The sequence below is a fragment of the Tupaia chinensis genome, unplaced genomic scaffold (genome assembly GCF_000334495.1).
Source record: "Tupaia chinensis unplaced genomic scaffold, TupChi_1.0 Scaffold000285_1, whole genome shotgun sequence".
NCBI lineage: Eukaryota > Metazoa > Chordata > Mammalia > Scandentia > Tupaiidae > Tupaia > Tupaia belangeri.
Window position 1 is genome coordinate 322,178 of NW_006159769.1, and position 22,433 is coordinate 344,610.

A 22,433-nucleotide genomic window follows, 5' to 3' on the forward strand; every position below is an offset into this window, starting at 1 on the left:
TTTTTTTTTTTTTGGAGAGATTTTCGCTACAGGGCGCGTGTGCCAGACAGACAGAGACATAGAGGCAGAAAGTGAGAAATCACCCCCCAGGGGGGATGGTCACACCACAATCCCTTCTCCTCCATTCTTCTCTCGGGATCTTGGGCATGCACACACACGTGCCCGGCATGAGTTTTAAGCCACCGGGTCCGGGACACGAACCGCTGTCGACTGTGTGGGAGTCCAGCGACATAGCCATTACGCTAACTGCTGGTTCCCGAAATCTTAGGAATTTAAGGAGACTCAGGGTAGGCAAGACCTTGAATGAATATTAGAAAAGACTATTTGTGAAACAGACATCTGAGAATTGAATTCTAAGCAGAAAAGACTTTTATTTTCTTTTTAATGAGAACTAGAATGAACCCATTCTGGAGACTGGAAAATTACCAATTTTTTTGGTTTAGGATAAATATATTTCTTTATGTCAAATAACAATCTCAATGTGTTAAAATTCACTTGGACCTTATGACTTAGAGACATTGTTGGAACACCAGTTCCCCTGTAGTTGCCATTTACTGTGTCACCAATTAGCTTTGCCACAAATTACCTGGAGTATGGATTCCACTACAAACCCATGGCCCTCTCTAACAGCGTTGATCTCTCTGGCTTCCCTCAAGCTCCTGGGACTTTGCACCTAGGACTGTTCTATGCTTCCTCACTCCTTTCCTTTCCATACTCTTCCACCGTGTGCTTGATCCCTGATCTGTGGTCAGCCAGCCCTCATACCTTCTCCTCCAGTGTCTTTGCCTCCTGGTTCTCACTTAAAGTCACCTCTCCAAGTTTGCTGCTGTCTCTTGAGTGGAGAGTCCACCTTCTCCCACCCTATTTATGTCTTGGGGTCTAGACATCAGAGTTAGGGATCCATCCTATTTATGTCTTGGGGTCTGGACACCACAGTTAGGGATCTTGCCCTCATGGCTACTTTGATAGGTAGAAGAACTGGACATATTTCTATTTCTGTCATAGACAGCAGGACACTTACTGCTCCTCTGAGGCTTTGGGTTGAGTGGGTCAATCTAAGGACCACTGTTCTAGAGCTTGTTAGTATCAGGAACTGCTTCTGATCTGAAATTTAGAGATTCTACTTGCTGGCTAGAACCTTCTGTCCTTCAGTTCATCTGAAAGATTATCCCAAGGAACATCATATTTTGATCTTGTGTGTCACCTATGCCCTGCCTCAGCTTTTCAGATCCATGGACAGCATTTCACCTGCGTGCTTATCAACATGGTGAAATCTCTTCCGACTGCGGAGTTATGTCAGACAAAGTTACACAGATATCTCTACGAATTCTGAGCCCCGCCTCACCAGGGCCTCAAAACTGCCTGGAAATTAAACATTTTTTTTTTGCCAACCTCTCACTCTCTATAATGAAATTTCTAACTTTCTTAATACTTCTTAAATATCCAGTTTTATAGTCAGCCTTATTTCTTCTTGTTTTCCTCCCCAGTTTTTTGCAAATCCACCTGTGAAAGTGGAATTTTTTTCACTTTCTAAAGTCAGCTTCTCCACTACTGTCATCTTCCAGCTCCTATTTCAACATTTATTTTGGTGTTTTGGTATTTCCTTCTAGAAAGCATTATAAATACTCGGGACCATCCTGTCTTAAAAATAAAAAACAAAGTAAACACTTTAATCCTAGACCTTCCCTGGTATCCTCATTTAGCTAGCATTTTCTTTCTCCTTCTCTTGGTTAAACTCCTTGAGAGGATGTTTCTGCTTTCTGACTTGTATTAGTTATCTATTGCTACATATCAAATGATCACAAACTTACTGACTTCGATAACACATGTGATTATCTTACACTTTTTCTGTGGGCCATGACTTGGGGTACAACTTAGCTTGGTTATGTTCTTCAGGGTCTCATCAGACTGCCCATCCATATGTGCACAAGGGCTATGATCTCATTAGAGGCTCAAGTAGGGGAAGATCCTACTTCCAAGTTCACCAGTTTATTGGCAGAATTAATTTTCTTGCAGTTGTGAGACTTAGGTGGCCCACAGTTTCATGTCACATGGGTACTTAATTGTAGCTGATTACACCAGCATGATGCAATTACAAGACTGATGTAACCATTGTGTTTGCCATATTCTGTTGTTAGAAACAATTGACAAGTGAACAATAGGAGGAGAGGAACCTGGAGACCACCTTGAAGTCTGCCCACTGTCTGCTCATTTGCCTTTCACTCCTCATACCACACAAGGAGTATGTTCTGTATTTTTATCTTTGTTTTTTTCTCTAAACTGATACCTTCTCTGATATTTTCTCAGAGAAGGAAGATTGACTACATAATTGGCCAGGTCTCGTGCACATGAGCTCTCTGTTAAAAATTAAAAATTTCAAAATGGCAACAACAAAGCATTTAATCAAATGCAGGGCCCATCTGAGTGAGAAGGCTGTAAAGGTCTCACCCTCCATGAAGCCAACCCTGCAGAGGCTATTCATCTTCTCTCTTGCTTAACCCAGAAGGTGTTTCAGTTTTTCTCTTCCTTGACCTTTCAGTAGTATTTGCTTGCCAGCTTGATTACTGTTGAGTACTTCTTCCTTTTTAACACACTGTCCTATTTTTGAGCTTCTGAGACATTCTACTCTCCTGGCTTTCCTTCTCTCTCAATACTTCTCATTTATTTCCTTTGTAGGCTCCTCTTGCTCTACTTACACATTTATATTTGGGTGTTTGGGGAACACTTTTACGTTTTATCACCTTACTGAATAATATCAGTGCTTTGAGTAGCTTCTATTGCTTGTAGATTTTTGACTCCCACGTCGGCATACCTATCCTTTATCAGACTCCTGAGCTTATGTAATTATGTCTAAAGCCTCCTTCATATGTTTGTTTGCATAATTTGTAGGTATCTAAAATGCAATGTGTCTAAAATTGATTTCCTCTTTTTCTCTGGTCCACCAAATTCATCTCTGTTTAGTGTCTTCTATTTTACCAGATGGCTTCTCTCTACCCAGGTGAGTTTGTATTTCTATCTTGCTCTACTTTTGCTCTGAAACCCCTTCTTTTCTCTTCTGACTAATCTGACTTATACTCAAAGTCAGAGCCACTTATTGTTTGCTAAGTGTCTCCTGTTGGGCTATATTTCATCAGGATGGTTTGCCTGGACCTCTGTAGTCAGGTCTCGTGGTTTCCTGGGTGTTCTCTGTCAAAACCACCACACCTCATCTTCATTTGTTAAAGGTCTGCTTCTCCTATTTAAATATAAGCTGATACCACAGGAGCAGGACTTTGTTTTCTGCTTTATGCTCAGTGTGGAGAAGTATGTCCTGGCATATGCTACATGAATACTCAATAAATATGGATTTTAATGAAAGAGTTTTTTTTAATTTTCAGCCTGATTTTTTAAAAGTTTCTTTCTTGGGACCGGCAGGTGGCATGGTGGTTAAAGGCGCTGGATTCTCACATGGCTGACCACGGTTGAAGTCCTGGACCTGGCAGCTTGCTTTCTCATTTTCCATTTCTCTCTCTCTCTCTCTGACTGGTCAAATTGAAAAATAATAACAAGTGGAATTAAATAAATAATTCTTAAAAAAAAAAGTTTCTTTCTTTCAAGAGATTGAGACAGTACTTCCAGCGTCTTAATGTTGTGATTCACCCCTAGCTTTACCTAGCCCATATCATGGGCAGTGTGCCCAGGGAGGTCTCTGTATGCAAGCCTAGAACCTTTCCATGTGAGTAATATTTGCAGTGATAGCATTTTGACTCCTACCCTGATTTTTCAAAATGCGATAATTTTATTTCTTTATAAAAGCTATTATAGAAGAATAGGACAATGGCATAGAATTCCTGTTCTTGAGATATTAGGAATATTTATAATGCTGTAATAGTTTTGTGCCTTTTAATTGCATTATTATTAATGCGCAAATACAGCTGTAAAAGGAACTAAATGGGTATTTTCTTATTTCCATCAGAAATATTTCCATGGATGGTCAGGTGGAAGGGAACTTGTAACATTTACCCTACAGAATTTATAGAATTGTTTGTGTGCTTTGGGCAGGAGGAAGTAAAAATACTGATAGAAAACAATGGAAATAAGTGTGTTTCAAGTATCACTATCTGAATCTCTCTGTTCTTATTCCAGGTATATTTTGATAATATTTTTATTTAAAAATTTTAAACAATGTGGCGAGGCAGTTATGATAAGAAAAATAGGTTTCTGATTCTTGGGAGCCCTTTTTCTCCATGAACCTGTAGTATCTGCTTTGAAAAAGTATTTGGTAATAGAATGGTGAAATATATTAACTATTTGGGGGTCTGTTCATTAAGAAATTAAATGTGGACCAGATGAGGAAGAATTCTGCCCAAGGAAGATGTTGCTAATGTACAATATAAAAGATTTTGGCTCAGTCTTACTTTAATCAGAAGTCAGTAAAAAGCAAATAAAATAGTAAATGAGTTTACTTATTGGTTAAACTGTTCTGCAGCTTAATGGATCTCATATTTCTTTACACTGTTAAAAATCATTAGGACTCTAAAGAACTTTTATTTATTTATTTTTTGACTATTTTATCAATATTTACTCTGCTAGAAATTAAAACTGAGAAATTTTTAAACATTCACCTAAAAATTACTAGACTAATAAGACACATAAAACTAATAAACCCATTGTATATTAACAGAATATCCATTTGTAATGAAAAATATTCTTTCCAAAACAAAAGCATGGGATGAATATTTGACATTGTTTTATTGCACAGATCTCTTATCATTTTTAATAAAAACAATTTTCCAAACAACAACAACAAAAAGAACTCAAAAAGTAGTGAGAAGAGTGGCACTAGTTTTCATTTTCGTAATTCTGTTTCATAACCAGGTTTTATTAAAAAAAATAAAAGAGCTGGGTTTGCAAATCTGCTTCTGTAGTCAGTCTTTTGTGATAGATTGTTTGGGTGTAGCATAAGCAGAAAATTTGACTTCTTACGGCTGTGTGATTGGGGAAGGTAAGGATATTAAAATAACCTTTTCAGATAATTATGAATATTCTTTGATATCACACCAAAACTTGACAAGTGTTGTCTTAAAAGTTAGTTACAGGCTGACTGGTGGTGTGTGGTTAAGGTGACAGGAACTCACATGGCTGACTTTGCAGTTCGAATTCTGGACCTGGTGGCTTGAGAAAAACATACTGAGTTTCTGGATGTGTATGCATGCCCAAAATCTGGAAAGGAGAGAGAGAAGAGAAGGGATTGTGGCATGATCATCCCCAGTGGGGGCTTTTTTCTCACTTCTTCTTCCTCTGTCTCTAGTGAGTACACATATCCTCTAATGAATTGAAAAGAAAAAAAAAGAAAAAGAAAAAGAAGAGAAAAAGTTAGTTGCAATAGATTGTAAAAATATAACAATGACTTTTTTTTTTACTATTAGGTTAAAATTCATTGGTCTGTCTTCCACTTTAAACTGGGTGATAGAGGAATTATTACATCATTTATAATACATCCATATAGTTACATTTTTTCCATAAGTGACATGCTTACAAATCTAATATATTATCTATTCAGTATAATCCCAGTTTTGCTAAAAAATGAAAAGAGATTCATGTTTGTATTAAATACCAAATATGGATATGTTTAGTGATGCATTCATGGGGATCTTTTATTTTCTATATACTTTTCTTTTTTTTCCTCTAAATTTTCTATGTTCAGCACACTGCTGCTAAAATTAGGGGGAAAAGTTGTCTTTTCCTTTGTTTTGGAGAGATTTTTGTTATAGTGTGCGTGTGCTCACCAGAGAGACACAGAGACAAACAGAAATTGAGAAATCTTTCCCCAGGGGAGATGGCCATGCTGTAGTCCCTTCTTCATTCTCCTCTCAGGATTCTGGGCACACACGCACATGCACCTGGCATGAGTTTCAAGCTACTAGGTCCTAGACTTGAACCATGGCTGACTACATGGGAGTCCAGTGATATAATTACACCATCTGCTGGTCCCAAAAGTTGTCTTTTATAAAGAGAGAAATAAGTGTGTCTATTAAACAGTTTCTCTCATCCATAGGTTGCCTTCTGCCTATAAAACCCTAGTATTTCCAATTGGAGTGTTAATGAGGTCTATTTTTTCCCCTCATGTTTTTATTTATTTATAACGGAATAATGTAGGCTTTCTATGATTGTCAAAAGCATTGGGACCAGCAGTTAGTGTAATGGCTATGTCACTGGACTCCCATGTAGTCGACCGTGGTTCGCATCCTGGACTCAGTGGCTTAAAACTCACGCCGGGCGCGTGTGCGTGTGTGCGTGCCCAAGATCCTGAGAGGAGAATGGAGGAGAAGGGATTGTGGCGTGGCCATCCCCCCGGGTGGTGATTTCTTGCTTTCTGTCTCTCTGTCTCTGTCTGTTTGGTGAGTGCACGCACCCTATAGCAAAAAAAAAAAAAAACCTCTCCCCCCCCAAAAAATCAAGATTTTTCTATTTTATTTTAATGTCAATTTATTGGCATAGTAGATAAACTTTAAGACTTACTTAAGTAAAATTGCATAAAGTTCAAATATAGTAGAGACCTAATTTGCTTTCTCTTATTCTCTTATAGCTCAGGCAGGCACAGTATTTCTTTCTTTTTTCTTTTTTCTTTCTTTTTTTGGCATAGGTTTTCACATGCGCTCACCAAGAAGACAGAGAGACAGAAAGCAAGAAATCACCTCCCGGGTGGATGGCCATGCTGCAATCCCTTCTCCATTCTCCTCTTGGGATCTTGGGCACGCACGCACACACGCCCGGCTTTCATTTAATCCACTAGGTCTGGGACTTGAACTGCAGTCGGCTACATGGGAGTTCAGCGACATAGCCATTATGCTAACTTCTGGTCCCAGGCACAGTATTTTTTATCCAAGTAAAATAGTAAGAAGACCTTCTGTCCTACAGTGATTATAGAACTACTCTCATGTTGAGAGTAACCTGGATATCAACATGCTAGCCACTTCTTAGTTACTGTGGCTGGTTGGTTTTGCCAAGTGTGCACAGTTTCACGGCTAGAAATTGAAGTGGCTTCACAATGCAAAGGGCAGCTCACATCTGGGGATTAGTTCCTGTTTACCCCTGGATTTACAAAGGATGTTTGCCAATATTTATGTGGCTGACATAGTATTGTCCTAAAAGATCACCACTTCTAAGCCTCTGTCCTCTGTGGACAGAAAGCCTAAACCAGTGATGGTCTGTTTCCCTGAAAATTGAGGATTTCATCATTTTTTTTTTACTTGTTTTACGTTTCTCCTGATATCATTAAGTGGTTATTAAGATGTTCACAGGAGCCACACAGTATCCAGAAAGCAGGAAATCAGCAGCTTTGCATCCACTACTTTAATCATTTTAAAGCCGAGACTATCATCACTTTAACGTTTCCCTTGACTGTACATTTCCAAGGCTTTCACTAGCCTGTCAGTGACTCTTAGGGTTTAGAACTCTCCCAAGACTGTTTATGAAAGCACAACTCACTTTGAAGTGTAAACTAATGGAAAACAACTGATTGTGTATTCTGACATTGTTTTGCGTTGAAGATCATTATATCCTCTGCTTCAAACAATCAAAAATGTTTTATTTGGGGGCATCCCTAATGGTTGAAATTGTCATTTCATTTGGAAATAGTCTGATTTAATTTCCATCAGGTTTTATGAGTTGAACATTTCAGAAGGTATAAAATGTACTCCTAATATATCTAGAGGTTTCTTCCTTTTATTGTTGAAACCACTGTTTACATTTTATAGTTTCTTGGGTCTGATAGTGTCTTTCTTGTATTAGATGGGACCTGGGAGGCTTTGAAGTTTCTCAATAAGGAATGAGGAATGTTATTATTATTAGATTACTATAACCACAAACTGCAGGGGCCTTTTACATTTGCCTATCTGTGGTTTTGAGAGTGAAGACTGACATCCTTATCATAATCTGGTTCCTAACCACTTTTCCCATCTTCTTTAATACTGGCTGGGCTCAGGCCTGTCTTCTCAGCTTGCTGTGCCTGAGCTCTCCCTATGTAAGCCCATGGCTTATTCCCTCACTTCGTTCCGATAGGTGCTGACATGCTATCTGGGTGTCTGCTCTCCCCTCATGAGGTCTTCAGTGAATATCCAAATGTGTGTAGTCTTCCACTCTGTTCATTGCCCAGTACTGTATTTCAGTTTGGTCCTTCATTGTCTGCCTGTCCCCCAATATGTAGAATTCACTAGGGCAGCGGTTTTGTTTCCTTTTAAGCCCACGGTCTGGAACAATGCCTGGCACTTAATAGACAGAAAATAAATACTTGATGAATTAATGGAAGGGCGAATTCAAAACAAAATGGGTGGCATTTGCTTTCCAGGTGTTACACATATTTCAAAAGACAAAATGGATACTTGTTTCATTGTAGCTTGACTCAAACAGTGTCATACACCCTGGCAAACAGTTGATTGTCACATGTTTAGAGAATAAAATTATAGTCAGATGGTCAAATAGTTGGCTCTTTATGCTCCTGTCTGTTAGTGCCTCCCAGAGCAGTAATAATGCTCTGTAAGAGGAGAAAATGGGGTTTGAAAAGCCCAAGGAGGTTGGCAGGAGGCAGTTTTGCATTTCTAATTTGTAAATACTGGGACTTTGGCATACTTTGATGTGATTTTGATGATAGGAATGGGAGTAGTATGAATAACCTTATAAGCTCTTGTTTGGAAATATTGAATAATTGGTACATCAGACATTTATCACAGGCTGAGTCAGAGAGCTGTGGTAGCTCTTTTCTCCTTGTGCCCAGAACAGTTTCCATCACCCTTTGCTCCTCCTCAAGGACCTACCACATGTATATCTTACAGACCAGGTTATAGGGGTACCATGTCTGATTTCAGAGCCCTGCATTAACTGCATATTCTCTCTACTTTGCTTTATTTCTTGCTACTTGCCTGATGAGAGAGACCACCTTGATTCATCCAGCGTGATTTCCCCAGTGTTTCTTCTGATCTGTGATTCAAGAACTGCTAGATCATTGCTGGCTGTGTTTGGCCACACTCTTGTTTCTGTCTGTCTTTTTTCCTTTATTCATAAAGAGGCAATTATGCATGCATGTGAAAGGGGGTGAGAGAGAGAGAGAGAGAGAGAGAGAACCAGTCCTCCTGCCTATAGGATCCTGGCCAGTGGTATGGCTGCCTGATGTGTCTCAGGCAGACCTTGCTGGGTATTTGAACTGTGATTGCTGTGTGGGATCCAGCTTCTCTTGAGTAGTATATTACTGTTGTACTATGGAGCCGGCTCACATCCTCGTTTCAAGGCTTGATTCAATGGAGCCTTCAGACTCTTGACTAATCTGGTTTCCTCATTGCTTTGTACAGTTTGGTTCTTAATTAGAATGTGATACTAAGTGATACTCATCTTTTATCTATCTTGGTTTTTGCAAGAAGGTTAAACACTCTTAAAAGGGACTCATATATCCTTTATATCCTACATGTATCTTTTATATTCCCTAAGTCTCTGGTGGGCATTTGTTCCAAACTGAAAAGAAGGAAAAAATAAGACCCAGAATGCTAGTAATACATACTGGATTTAGAACCTACTGGTGACCCAGACAGAGGCTGGGGCACATGGGGCAGTGAGCAAACAGTTGATCGTCTGGATCAGCCTGTGGGTAGAACAGTATGTTGGGTTGTTTCTGGCCTGCCCCTTGAAATGAGATTGGACAGACAGCGGATATATAAACCTGGAGATTATATGAAACATTAAAAGAACTGGAGCTTTTAGCCTGGGAAGAAGATGATGAAGCTTCAACTAATATAATTCCCTTTGCATTTTGGAGAAGTCTCTAACCCTGAAACACAACATGGAACAGAACAGAACAGAAAACTCCTACAAGGGACCAGCAGATGGCATAATGGTTACATCGCTGCACTTTCACATGCTGACCTCGGTTTGAATCCTGGACCTGGTGGCTCAAAAATCATGCCAGGCACATGTGCATGTTGTGCCCAAGATCCCAGAAGGAAAATGTAGGAGAAGGGATTTTGGCGTGGCTATCCCTCTAGGGGGATGATTTCTCACTTTCCCTATCACTGTGTCTGTCTCATGTGAGCGCATGGGCCCCAAGGCAAAAACAGAACAGAACAAAAACAAAAACAAAACAAAAAAAACCTTTAAGTACTGAATGAAGTATGAGAGTACTGAATGAAGTATGAGAAGTAGGCCCAGATTATATCAGGCAGATGGTTGGAGGGGGGTCGGGGGAGGCTCTGGGAGGGCTTTGAAGAAGGTCTTACAAGTGCCCTGGCAATTAATCTCGTGGCAGAGAGGCAATTCTTAGTGCACCTTTCGGATTTCAGCATTTTTCTATTCAAAAACAAGAGGATAGGTATGTTTTTGTGATCAGCCACAACACTATGTATTAGTATCGGTGAGTGTATTTGAGAAAGTCACAATGCCAAGGTGGCCTTCTCTATTTTTACCCTGCATTTCCATCGTGGGCTGAATTATGAAGCCCAGCTTTGGCCCGTGGCCCATATGGTGTGCAAATCTTATGTAAGGGAGCACATAGTGGGTTGCCAGTCAGGTCTGGAGACTACGCACTGCTCTGTTTTGCCCAGAGTAGAGCTCTCATTAGGTCAGGGCTGGAACAGATGTGAGTATTATGACCCGGACTAGTATCTGGCATGCTGAATGCTGACTGATGTATTTCCTTTTCAATCATGGAATTCTGGCCAAGCCGGGAACAACCCATAAACTCTGCAATCAGCACTTCTAGATCTTCTGTTCATTTGAGAGGAATTACCATCAATGATTTTATCAATGATAAATTTCTGATATTAAATTACTGGTCTGGAAAGCAGTTGGTTCTGACAGACTAGAACTCTTTGGAAGTCATTTTAAACTATTTTTGGTCAAATAGTGCTTTTTTATTTATTGAGTTTTGAGAGAAGAATGTAATACTCTGTGACTGCAGTCTTTTCTCTCTGTGTGTGCTTGGTCACCTCTGAGTCTTGTGAGTCAGTGCAGGCCTGCACTGTAGACACAAGCTCTCGTATGGATACCCATAGGGCACAGGTCTCTCTATGAGTCACCCTGTGATTTTTGTATTATAGGTGCAGAGAGGTGAAAAACAGACTTCTCTGTTTCCCTTTCTGGGTGGGGGGGGGGGCAGAGGAAGAACTGTGGCTTTGAAAGGCCTGTCTCATATAGCCTGAGTGTAGTGTCCAGTGTGTGTGTGTGTGTGTGTGTGTGTGTGTGCGCGCACGCGCGCGCCCATGTGTGCATGTGCATGCATGCGTGTGTGTTAAGGAAGTCTTGACTAGTGAGAACCTCTGACTGCCTGGTTCAGGACTCAGGTGAGGACACTTTACCCTGATGGATTAAAGTCTCTTTTTAAGTTTGTTTATTTATTTCATGAGACAGAGGCAAAGAAACAGGGAGAGAAAGAGAGAGGAACATCCCCCTCCCCCGGGTCCTCACACTGCAATCCACTCTGGTCTAGCCCACCTAGATCATGGCACTGTGCATGATTACCTGGCATTCTCAGAGAGGTCTTGGGATGTGAACCCACAACCTTTCCCATGTGGGTCCAGTTTTATTATACTGCACCACCACCTGGCCCCTGAAATCACTCTCTGCATGCACAGAGCCTGTGGGGGTGGCAAAACTTGTATTGGGCCAGGTATTTCTGACACTTGGTCCCTCTAACAAAGCTACAAGTTTAGTTAATTATAAAAACAAAAAAATAACGGATGCAATGAGGAAACTAATATTCAATTATTCCAAGTCACTGAATTCAATCTTTTAATTGGGGCAGTGAGCATTCTAAGAAACAGACCAGCCATTGTGGTGCAGTGGTAGTGGGCTGCTCTGCCGAGCTGGAGCCATATGAAAGACAGAGGTTTGGTTCCTGAGTTGAACTTTATACTCTAGGTGTTCACGTGGGTGCTTGTGATCCTGGCTGGCTGGGAAGGCCAGGGGGTGGATTACAGCATGAGGCCCTGTTGAGTCTCTTTCTCTCTCAATAAAAAATATAAACTTTTTTATTTCTTGTCAATGGAGTAGAAACTAAACTAACTTTAAAAATTAAGAATGAGGTAAAACAAAACTAGATTAAAGACAAAATGTTAGTCTGGGATACTTTGTATGTTTGTTTTATAATCAGGCATTAAATTACAATGTCAGTTGGGAGTATGATTCTAAGCTCATAATGTCATCAGCACTTAATTTAATTAAATAGATATATTTGTGAATCTGCTTTTGTTAGGTAATATTTAATCTAGTAATCAGTTTCATAATCAGTTTTTTCCTTAAGGTGAAAACAAACATTATATCTCTTCAGTGTATTGAGTAGCTTTGTAATAACCGTGTCCTGTTTTCTAAACATTTATAAATTCAGTTTATAACCCTTGGCCCCAGAGGTGCTTTTTTCTAATTGGTAATCTTCTCTGGTTTGAGAAAGCAGTGATTTCTTGACATTTAGAAGATAATTTTTATATAAATTAATATTGGGTTGTCAGAAAAGTCATGATGCATTTTTACATAGAAAAACAGAAAAATATGTCATGATTTTTCCAATGACTTAATATTATATGTATAATGTAAAACAAAACACTCAACTGCTAAGTGCTTATTTGAGCAGGCCTTGTTATTGACTGTTGCTATGACAATTAACAATTCAAGTTAACATTTGTAGCTAACTTGTTAGACCTTAGGAGCGCATATGCTCAGAGGGTTATTATATACTTGCTTTAAAAATGCCTTGATTCATTCATTTACGTGGTAGAGTAGTGTATTAGTGGCATGTCTTTCAGCCACTTAGTTGATGTCTTTACTTATTCCCATTTAACATCCTGTTAGTGCCTCTGTTTACCTACTTTTTTTGAGTGGAAGGGATGGCATTTATGAACTGATGCAGACAGGAAAGAAAGGGAGAATGTAACACTATTTTGAAAAATTCTGTCAAAATTTGTTAGCTACTTGGTACTGGTACTTCTTGTTCCCCAAACCAACCAACGTTAATGCAATCCTACACTCCACAGTGAGGTTGTGTATTGCCTTAAGCAAGATTCCTGGCATATTTGAGGCCCTGCCCCTCTCATTGCTGCCAGGTTCCCAAGCCAGTGCTGGCCTAGTTCATCTCATACCAGCAACAGGCCTGCTTTGCTCTGCTGCTTTCATTCTGTTGCTGGTAAAGACCTTGTTGGATAAATTAATCTAACCATAACCATTTTTCCAGCCCAGTCTGATCCCAGCTTTGATGGCTCTCTGCCTGTCATTGTCTTGGCTTTGAATTAAGCCTGATGACAGCTTTGCCCTATCTGACAAATGTTAGGTACCCACCCACTTCCCTTCCTTTAACAAACATACTAATGATAAGTGTTACATTACTCACACCTATAGTACTGACGAAATAGATCATATTTCCTAAAGTCAGTGAAAAGAATTTATGGGGGTGGTGTGTTGGAGGGATGGGGCAATGGGAGGGTTGAAGGAAGAAGATAAAGCCGTTCTGGGCTCTGAAAAAGTGAAGCTGGCTTGCTGAGTTTCCCATGAGCCTATATGTATGAGGAGACTTCAACAACTTTATGAAAAATTGGAATTAAAGTGCAAATTTATGTGGCACAAAATATTTTGAAATCCATGCGTGTTTTCAAAATAGGCATTTTGCATGAACTTTTGGAAGACTCTCATTTGTATATGGTGAGGAGCCTCATGTGGTAGGCCAGAGGCTTCAATCTGAATGACAGACCTGAGTGGGAAAGATGAGGAACTGGCTTAGAGGCAACATGTCCCTCCACCAGGGTTTTCAGTGAGTCAGCCTATGTTTGAATTCTCTTTCTTCTTATTAGTTATATGAATTTGGGCAAATTTCTTAACCTCTCTGACCCTCAGAACCTACTTCAAAGTGTTATAAAAATTCAGTGGGCATTTAGAACTGCCCAGCTCACAACTAATACTTGATGAGTAATGATTTTGATTATTTTTACTGTTGAACTAAAGTCAGCTAAAACATAGAAGAGCTGGGCAAAGTTTCTCAGATTTGAAAGCTTAGGCTTTTTCTACTATTTCACACTAGGGTTACTATTACCCCATCTCACTGTATCAGGAAGTAAAACAGGTGAATTCTTGTTTTCCCCCTAACCATTAGTTGCACAGCTTCCTGCAGTGGAGAATAAATGGCCTATGAGTGTTTGGTCCCAGGCACCTGGCTCTGGAGAGCTTCCTCTATCCATTGTTTATTCTAGCTAATGTTGTGGAATCTTGTTCAACTTTTAAAAGGACTATGCAAATAGAATTACTGTTTTGGTATTAAGAAACATTATCAACAGAGTTACTCTGTAGTTTTTCTTTTTAAGGAAAATACTGTTAATTTAAAATATTGAATTTACTGTATCTTTTTTTTATTTGTGGAAAGAGAAACTACTAAAAGCTGCTTTAAAAATACTTTAATAAGTGGAAAAAGTACTTTTGCAGCCATTTCTCTTCCCCATCTTTCATTAGAGCAAGAATGTATCTGACTGAGCATTTAATTCTTGAAATAATCTCCCCCCCCCCTTTTTAAAATTAATTACCAGAGGGCACATGTACAAAGGGAGCAATAGTAGGGAGTGGGGCATGGCCACACTCTGGTCCCTTCTCCTCTCTCTCTCTAGTCAGGGTTTGGGGCACACACACTTCCGGCACACTTTTCAAGCTGCTGGGCTGGGATTCGAACCAAGGGTCCCGCTTTCTAAGCACAGCACTTAATTGCTGGGCTGTGGAGACCCAGAGTAATCTATAATTTGTATTCCTTCCCTCATTCATATTCAGATGAAAGGATTTGAAGTTATACTTTAATAATTGGAATAAGGATAATTTTAAAGATAAGGAGAAACAGAAGGTGATGGCAACAGTATTGGTGATACTAGCCTGAATAAAACTTGTGTTTCCCATTTGGAACAGCTGCTGACATTGGCCTACAGTTGCTCATCCAAGTTACATTTCTGTAGGATGTTCTCATGTGCCTTCACTAGACTTAGGGGTGTTGCCAAATTATAGTGGTATATGTAAGTAAATGAATTAGGGAACGATTTTTCAAGCTTCAGGTTGGTCCATTATTGAGTCAGGAAATGAATTTAGTGGATCACAATGAGCAATACCAAAAAGTGAAGCAGTGAAAGTGTCAGGGCATATAGCATGTAGTGAAGGTCACATATTCATGAAACTTGTATTTTCAATTTGGGGTGTGTGTGTGTATTGGATCTTTGCATATAAGGTGAATTATAGGCAAAAAAATTTGGAAGCCATTTTTCTGGGATATTTTAGAAAGTTTATTAAAGTTTAGAATTCTTTAGAACAAGTCTAATTATGAATAGAAGGAAAGTGCTTACAAATGAGCCTTTCTTAGCTATCAGAGAGGCTTCGCTGCCACTCTTTTTAAGGTTTAGAACTTTGGTCACTGGCACCAGCAGATGGCATGATGATTACATTGCTGGACTACCATGTAATTGACCGTGATTCAAATCCTGGACCTGGCAGCGTGAAACTCACGCCCAGTGCGTGTATGTGTGTGTGTGTCCCTAAGATCCCAAGAAGAGAATGGAAGAGAAGGGATTGTGGTGTGGCCATCCCCCCGAGGGGTGATTTCTTGCATTCTGTCTCTCTGTCTCTCTCTCTCTGTCTTTCCAAGAGAGCACTTGCTCAATAGCAAAAATCTCTCAAAAACTTTGGTCATAGTAAAAATCTCTCAAAAATTTTGGTCATCACAGTGCCATTGTTTTGTAGTTTCTCTCTTTCTCTCTCTCTTTTAATTTGCCAAAGAGTGTATGTGCTGGCCAGAGACAGAGAGACAGAAAGAAGGAAAGGGAGAAAGTACCACCACAATCTCTTCTCAACTTTGCCATCCTGTTGAGATTTGGGGCACTCAGGCATAAACACCTAAGGTGTTTTCAAGCTGCAGGACTGAAATTCAGACTTCACAGTCAGCCATATCAGATCTGGCTTTCTTTACCACCAGACCACAGGGCCAGCCTGCAATCTCATATAGCTGCGGTTCCCAGTAATATTTTTCTGAGCATGGTGTCTTGTAGAAGATTAACACATTAGTTATCCCATGCACAATTTCACTGGGTAGATGGGACCACACAGAGTGTAATTTTAAAATTAAAAATATACTCTTTATTCTCTTAAGATTGCCATTTTTCTTTTGTCTACACTTAATATAATAGCTCTAAATCCTTTACAATAGAACTATGCTGTGTATCATAAAAAGTGGGTCCCTGAGAAAGCTAAACATGTGGGAACCAGCAGTTAGCATAATGGCTATGTCGCTGGACTCCCACGTAGTTGACCGCGGTTCGCGTCCTGGATCCAGTGGCCGAAAACTCACGCCGGGCGCGTGTGCGTGCGTGCCCAAGATCCCGAGAGGAGAATGGAGGAGAAGGGATTGCGGCGTGACCATCCCCCCGGGGGGTGATTTCTCGCTTTCTTTCTCTATGTCTCTCTCTGTCTGTCTGGCGAGCGCACTCGCCCTATAGCAAAAAAAAACTCTCAAAAAAAAAAAAAAAAGAGAAGAAAGCTAAATATGTGGCAGAAATAGACAGGAAGGGAGGGCAGTTCAACCTCTGCAGAGTTGAAATCTGGGAAACTAGCTTCTCAGTCCACCAAGAAAGCTCTCAAATAAAGGGGAGCTTTGGGAGAATTTGGTAAAACAAAAAGAGGTAGAAATAGTCTGCTGTTAGGAATGGCGTATCAGAGAATTAAACTGTAGGAGGAGAAAAAGAGACTCTCCTTAACATTGGTGATAATATATTGTTACCAAGCAAAGCAAGTTTTACTGATGTAAATACAGAGACTTTTTTTTGAGCTAATATATTTTATAAATGCAAAATAAATTTTATGACTTTATTCTGAAGATTCATACATGAAATCAGGAGAAAAAGTTGTTAATGTCCTTCCTAAATAACATGTCACATGTACCATTATGTTTATGCACTTTCTACTATAAACTGAACTTAAAATCTTAGGTGGTGAGTTGTACTCCAGATACTTGAAATCTTATTTTAGGTTAACATTTGTGAGATTACAAACCAGAGGAGAGAATTTATTTCCAGATTTTATTTTTTGAACTCTGAGTTGCCTTTAAAACATAAAAGAATTGTTTCATTTTTTCATAGTTCTTTTATTACATTTTACTTTGAATACTTAATCCATTAGAGAAGGTAAAACTTTTCCTATTGTAATTAAGCTTTTCAGGTTAGGTGATTTTGTTTGTTTGTTTTCTTTTTCTTTTCTTTTTTTTTTTGAGGCATTAGGGATTAGTCGGCTGTCATGATACATCTGTAGTTTTTTATTAGAGGATTATTTTATAATTGTTCTTCTAGAAGTGATTAATGATTTCCCTTACAAGCCAGCTGTCAGTAAAAGATGAGTGTTCTTTATGGACATGTGGATATGCCATTTGTCCTTGTCCTTTCCATTTAATTAAAGTAACCAGTAGCCCCTGTTTGTTGGATTTTAAAACAGATATTATGAAAATAAAGTTTTGACCTTGGGGACAAGAACATTATTTTCATAAAATAAAGAGAAGTCGAAGCTGATGGGAAGTTTCTAGATGCTGAGTTCTTGGGTAACAAAGCCTGTCGAAACAGAAGAAATGAAAGCACTGACAACTTGGGTCACTTCAGGGTGAGAACAGAGCTCTCCATTTCACATGCAACTGATATCCGGCATAGCACTAACCAAAGATTTACAGCTTTTTCTGTGGTTTAACCATTATTGCTGTTGTGTGATTTAAGGTGCTTGATGTGTTGAGACTTTGGGAAAACATTATTTGACCACAGTAATATTATTTAGCAACAGATTTGATTGAAATGCCATGACTTGCCAGAGTAGCTTGATGGGGGATATGTGGCCAAGATGTGGGAGCTTTAGGTTCAGTGGTAGGTCGCTGGTGTTCTTACATACTATGTTGTGGGGGGCAGATGGGGTGGCTGTTAAGTCTTTAAGAGTTAAAGAGATTTACTTGAGGATGTAAGCCATTAATACATATGAGATGGTCGCAATACTCTTACATGATCCTTTAAAGTATTCCTATTTTAAGGAAATGAATCAAATAACTCAACTTCTGTAGGATCTAGATTATGACCCTCTGTCTGTTTCTCATTACCAAAACTAAGTGATTATTTCTCTGTATCCTCTTCTAGCTCCAGATTATATGAATTTTTGAAATCTACCCAGTGAGGAATTTCTTCCCATTCCTATTCGAAAAATGTTAGGCTTTCAGACATTGTAGCATCTATCTAATGTCTGGTCATTTAAATGTGGGCTACTTGTTTTCAGGCTTTCATTGTTCTGTGTTTCTCATTTGCCAATTATGTTGCTGTCATTTTCCACACTCTAGTTTTGAACGTTTTCCTGTGCCTATCACTGTATTTGGTTGTTGGGAAGGTCATGACACATTTTGCATAGAAAAATATGTCATGACTTTCCCAACAACCTAATACATGTGAATAGTCAAAGACCTCAACTGAGTCCCAGGGGAAGATCAATTCCAGTCTCTGGGTTGGGGTGTGCAATGTGATGGGGAGACTGAGATAACTGTTGATAGTAAGTGAACAGTTCATGGAGCTGGGATTGCCTGTTTTTTTTTGTTTTTCTGAGATTCTGTAAGGCAGCCTGTGGGAAAATGCTAAGGCCTGGCGTCTTAGAATGACAAGCCTCCAGAGGGAGTTAAATTAATGTGCAGAGTTCAAGCAGAGAAAGTTGAGAGTTGGTATAGTTTACTCCCTTGTTCCGGTGCCCACACCCACTACTAATGTGTTTACATTTGAAATTTTGCCAAAACTCTCTTAGTTTAAAGAGAAAGGTTTCATACAGATGGAAAAGCTAAGGCTGAAAGGCTTCCATTAGAAAGTCTCCCATCTTTGTTATTGCCACTTTCATTATAGATGCTGTGAGTGCTAAACACTTCTAAGAAATTACCATTGTTCCCTTTTAGAGCTGAGTCCAGAATAGTTAAATGAGGAATGAGAGGCTTAATGAATCCCTTGTTATGAGGTTGGTGTGCCTTTGAAGATAGTTGAATTTAGCATGTATCTCCGCGTGCGTGGGCTGCCATAACAAAATACCATAGACTTGGTGACTTAAACAACAGATATTTACTTACAGTTCTGGAGGCTAGAAGTCCGAGATCAAGGTACCTTAGTTCCTGGTGGAGAGCTTTCTTCCTGGCTCACAGACAGTGCCTTCTTATTGCCCCTCAGTTGTGGTGTTTCCTTAGAGGGGAGGAAAAGAGCGAGATAGGCTGAAACCAAGCCGTAGTGTCTCTTCTCATTCTTATATGGGAACTAAAATCCCATCATGGGGTTTCCACCTTCTGGCCTCATTTAGATCTACAAGGTCCCGCCTACAAATACTATCATTTTGGGGATTAGGGCTTTAATGTATGAATTCTTGGGACATGAACATTCAGTCTGTAACAGTGTATGTATAACAAAGTTGATTGTCTGCCCACTAGCCATCGCGGTCCTCTCTGCACTGCTGGTGTGCCAGGTTTGCATTTTCTCAGCTTCCTTTGTAGTTGGAGTGGTCACATGATTGCAATCAGACTAATCAGGCAAAAGAGTCCTCTGGGGACTTCTGCGAGTGCCTTTTCAGAAGGTGAAGAAAGAACCTTGTGTGGGAGTATTCCCAACCTTCCCTTCATCCTATGTGTGCTGAGGCAACTGAACTAGGGTGGACAATGAGGAGGGACCAGATCCTTTATGACATCACTGAGCTCTGCAGCAGATTCTTGTGTGAGCTATAAAGCAGTCATGTAGTTTCAGCTACTTACAGTCAGGTGTTGTTATCTGTGTCCCAAAGCATCCTTTCTGATGTAGTCCACAAGGGAAAACCTGCCTCCTTTTGGAATTGAGAAGATATTGTCTGTGAAACCTCCTTGTACTTCCAGGTGAACTTATATATCTCACTGTTGTTGTCTTACACTGTGTTTATTATGTGTGCTCATTTTCTTTAGCTCCAGGACATCCGAACCACTTCTCATTCCCTTCCGGATCTTTAGGGCCTGTCCGTGGTTCACATGTAGTAGTGACACGGTAAATGTTTTAAGTAAGTGAGCACTCTGGGCACATTTTGCCACTCACTGTTGATTTACTCTTTGTGTCTTGCTTTTGGTGTCCTCCATAATAAGACTGGCAGTTTGTTGTCCACAGAAAGCCCACAAGGTAGCCTGAAGAGAGGTAAGTGGGAAAACAGACTGTAATTAAAAGTACCTGGCTATGTAAATAGTTGATCTCCAGGGTTTAGTTAAGAGACAGACAATTCTCCAAAGACCTAGATGGAGACATGCCCCAATCCTCACACTAATTTTTCACTGTGGAAGAAAATATATCAAATGAGAATCTACTTATGTTATTTTAATCATACAGAAAAACATAATTACAACCATTGTATTTGGCACGAAGGTCTCCTTTTTTCTTTCTTTTTAAAAATTTTTTAAGAATTATTTACTTATTTATTTAAATTTTACCAGAGGGGGAGAGAGAGAGAGTGAGAGTGAGAGAGAGAGAGAGAGAGAGAGCAAGCAAGCCACCAGGTCCAGGACTCTAACCTAAGTCAGCAATGCGAGAGTCCAGCCCCCTTAACCACGACAGCACCTGCTGGACCCTCTTCTTTTTTCCTTTTAAGAGTGAAAAATGAAAACTTTTGGATAAACCCTTAACTGTATTTTAGAAGGGGAGTACTAAATTGAGTGATAGGAAATCAAAACATGTTTTTCCACAGAAATAAACCAGTTGCCCCCAATATGGCTGAAGTATAGAAATTTGAAATGAAAAGTTATAAAATGATAGGAGTACTGACTGCAATTTACCAGTAAGGAAACAGACTGAAAAGTGGATTTAAGTTTGTGGACCTTTCATGTAAGATTCTCTCTATTCTACCGTATGTTACCAGAAATTTACTTTAGACAAAAGAGTGTGGGATCCCAACAGACAAAACCCAGCAAGAGCACATTTTGTTTTAGAAGTCAGCTTTATTTAGCTGCTGCAGCCGGGGCCAGTGTACACGGGAGAGCTTTGGGATTATCCTCGGAAGGCTGTGCTGAGTTTGTGCTTGCACTGTGATTTGAGGGTGAGATTAGGGAATGGGCCAGATTTGGGTTGGATTTGGTCAGGACACAGGCACCATTCAGTGATTGGATATTTTATCAATTTTTATCTTGGAGGAAAGAGAATAAAGTGGGTTTAGAGTGGTCATTTAGTAAGGAATCAGCAATCATACCTTACAGAGAAGGGCTATCAGTCACTCTTGTAGCAGTTAAGCGGGTCCATTTATGTTCTGTTTTGAGCATCTCTATGTTCACAGTGTTCGTAAGGATGATTTTCATTTTTTCAGTCATTTATTTCATTTTATCCTTAAGGAAGCGTTGATTTTTTAAGTTATTTATCTCTTCCATGAGAGAGACTGCACTCCCAATAGGGTTTTTTTTTTTTTTTTTTTTTTGAGAGGTTTTTGCTATAGGGCGCGTGCACTTGCCAGACAGAGACAGAAAGCAAGAAATCACCCCCCAGTGGGGGATGGCCACGCTGCAATCCCTTCTCCTCCATTCTCTCGGGATCTTGGGCACACACACACATGTGCCCAGTGTGCGTTGAAGCCACCGGGTCCAGGACTCGAACCACAGTCGACTACATGGGAGTCCAGCAACATAGCCATTACGCTAACTGCTGGTCTCCCCAATAGAGTTTTGATATCACAGTCCACCCCTAGCTTCATCTAGCTGTGGGCTCACACAGGTTCTATGTACTCAGGAAAATGTCCCTCCCATGTAGGCCAGCCTCCCAGCGCATCATGTCTTACGGCGGCACCACCATCTGGCCCCCAAGGAAGGATAGGTTTTAATAGGAGGATACTGAGATAGTAAAAAGAGACTGAATAGAGTATGAAGTAACTATGTCTGAGCAGACACTGTTTGTTTTTTTTTAACATTGTAGTTGCTCAGTGGTAATAGCAAATTAACAACAGAAGTCAAATCATCATTTTCTTCTACCCTGAGAGACTTCAACAAATATTACATTGTCGGAAAAGTCATGATGCATTTTTTGCATAGAAAAACAAAAAAAAATACATCATGACTTTTCCAACAAATGTGTGTGTGTGTGTGTGTGTGTGTGTGTGTGTGTGTGTACTGACTTCTGACTTTTTACTGTCTTGAAACTTAGCAGGAGATAGAAGCAAATGAAACTGTAGTGCTATTTTTTAAAAAGTCTACTTATGACTTAAACATATTTTTATGGTGTTTCAAGATGCCATTTAGTTATTAATCAAGAGGTAATGTCGGGGACCAGCAGGTGGCGTGGTGGTTAGGGCGCTGGACACTCCCACATGGCCGACCAGGGTTTGGGTCCTGAATCTGGTGGCTTGCTTTCTCGCTTCCTTTCTCTCTCACTCTCAACGTCTGTCTCTCTCTGGTCAAATTAAAAAATAAATGAATGCAT

The 22,433-nt window shown here is 39.8% G+C and overlaps 1 protein-coding gene across 3 annotated transcripts in view; it reads left to right on the forward strand.

Annotated features, from left to right (window-relative positions):
• FAM107B (family with sequence similarity 107 member B) overlaps positions 1-22,433 on the forward strand; it is a 247,903-nt gene that overhangs the window by 189,309 nt on the left and 36,161 nt on the right. The window contains exon 1 of one of the 3 annotated variants that reach the window (XM_006150330.3): positions 19,744-19,885. The exons of the other annotated variants lie outside the window; for them this stretch is intronic. The gene's annotated coding sequence lies outside the window, so the exon portion shown is untranslated. Of the gene's footprint in view, positions 1-19,743; positions 19,886-22,433 lie in introns of those variants that run through there. 3 annotated transcript variants of the gene reach the window in all.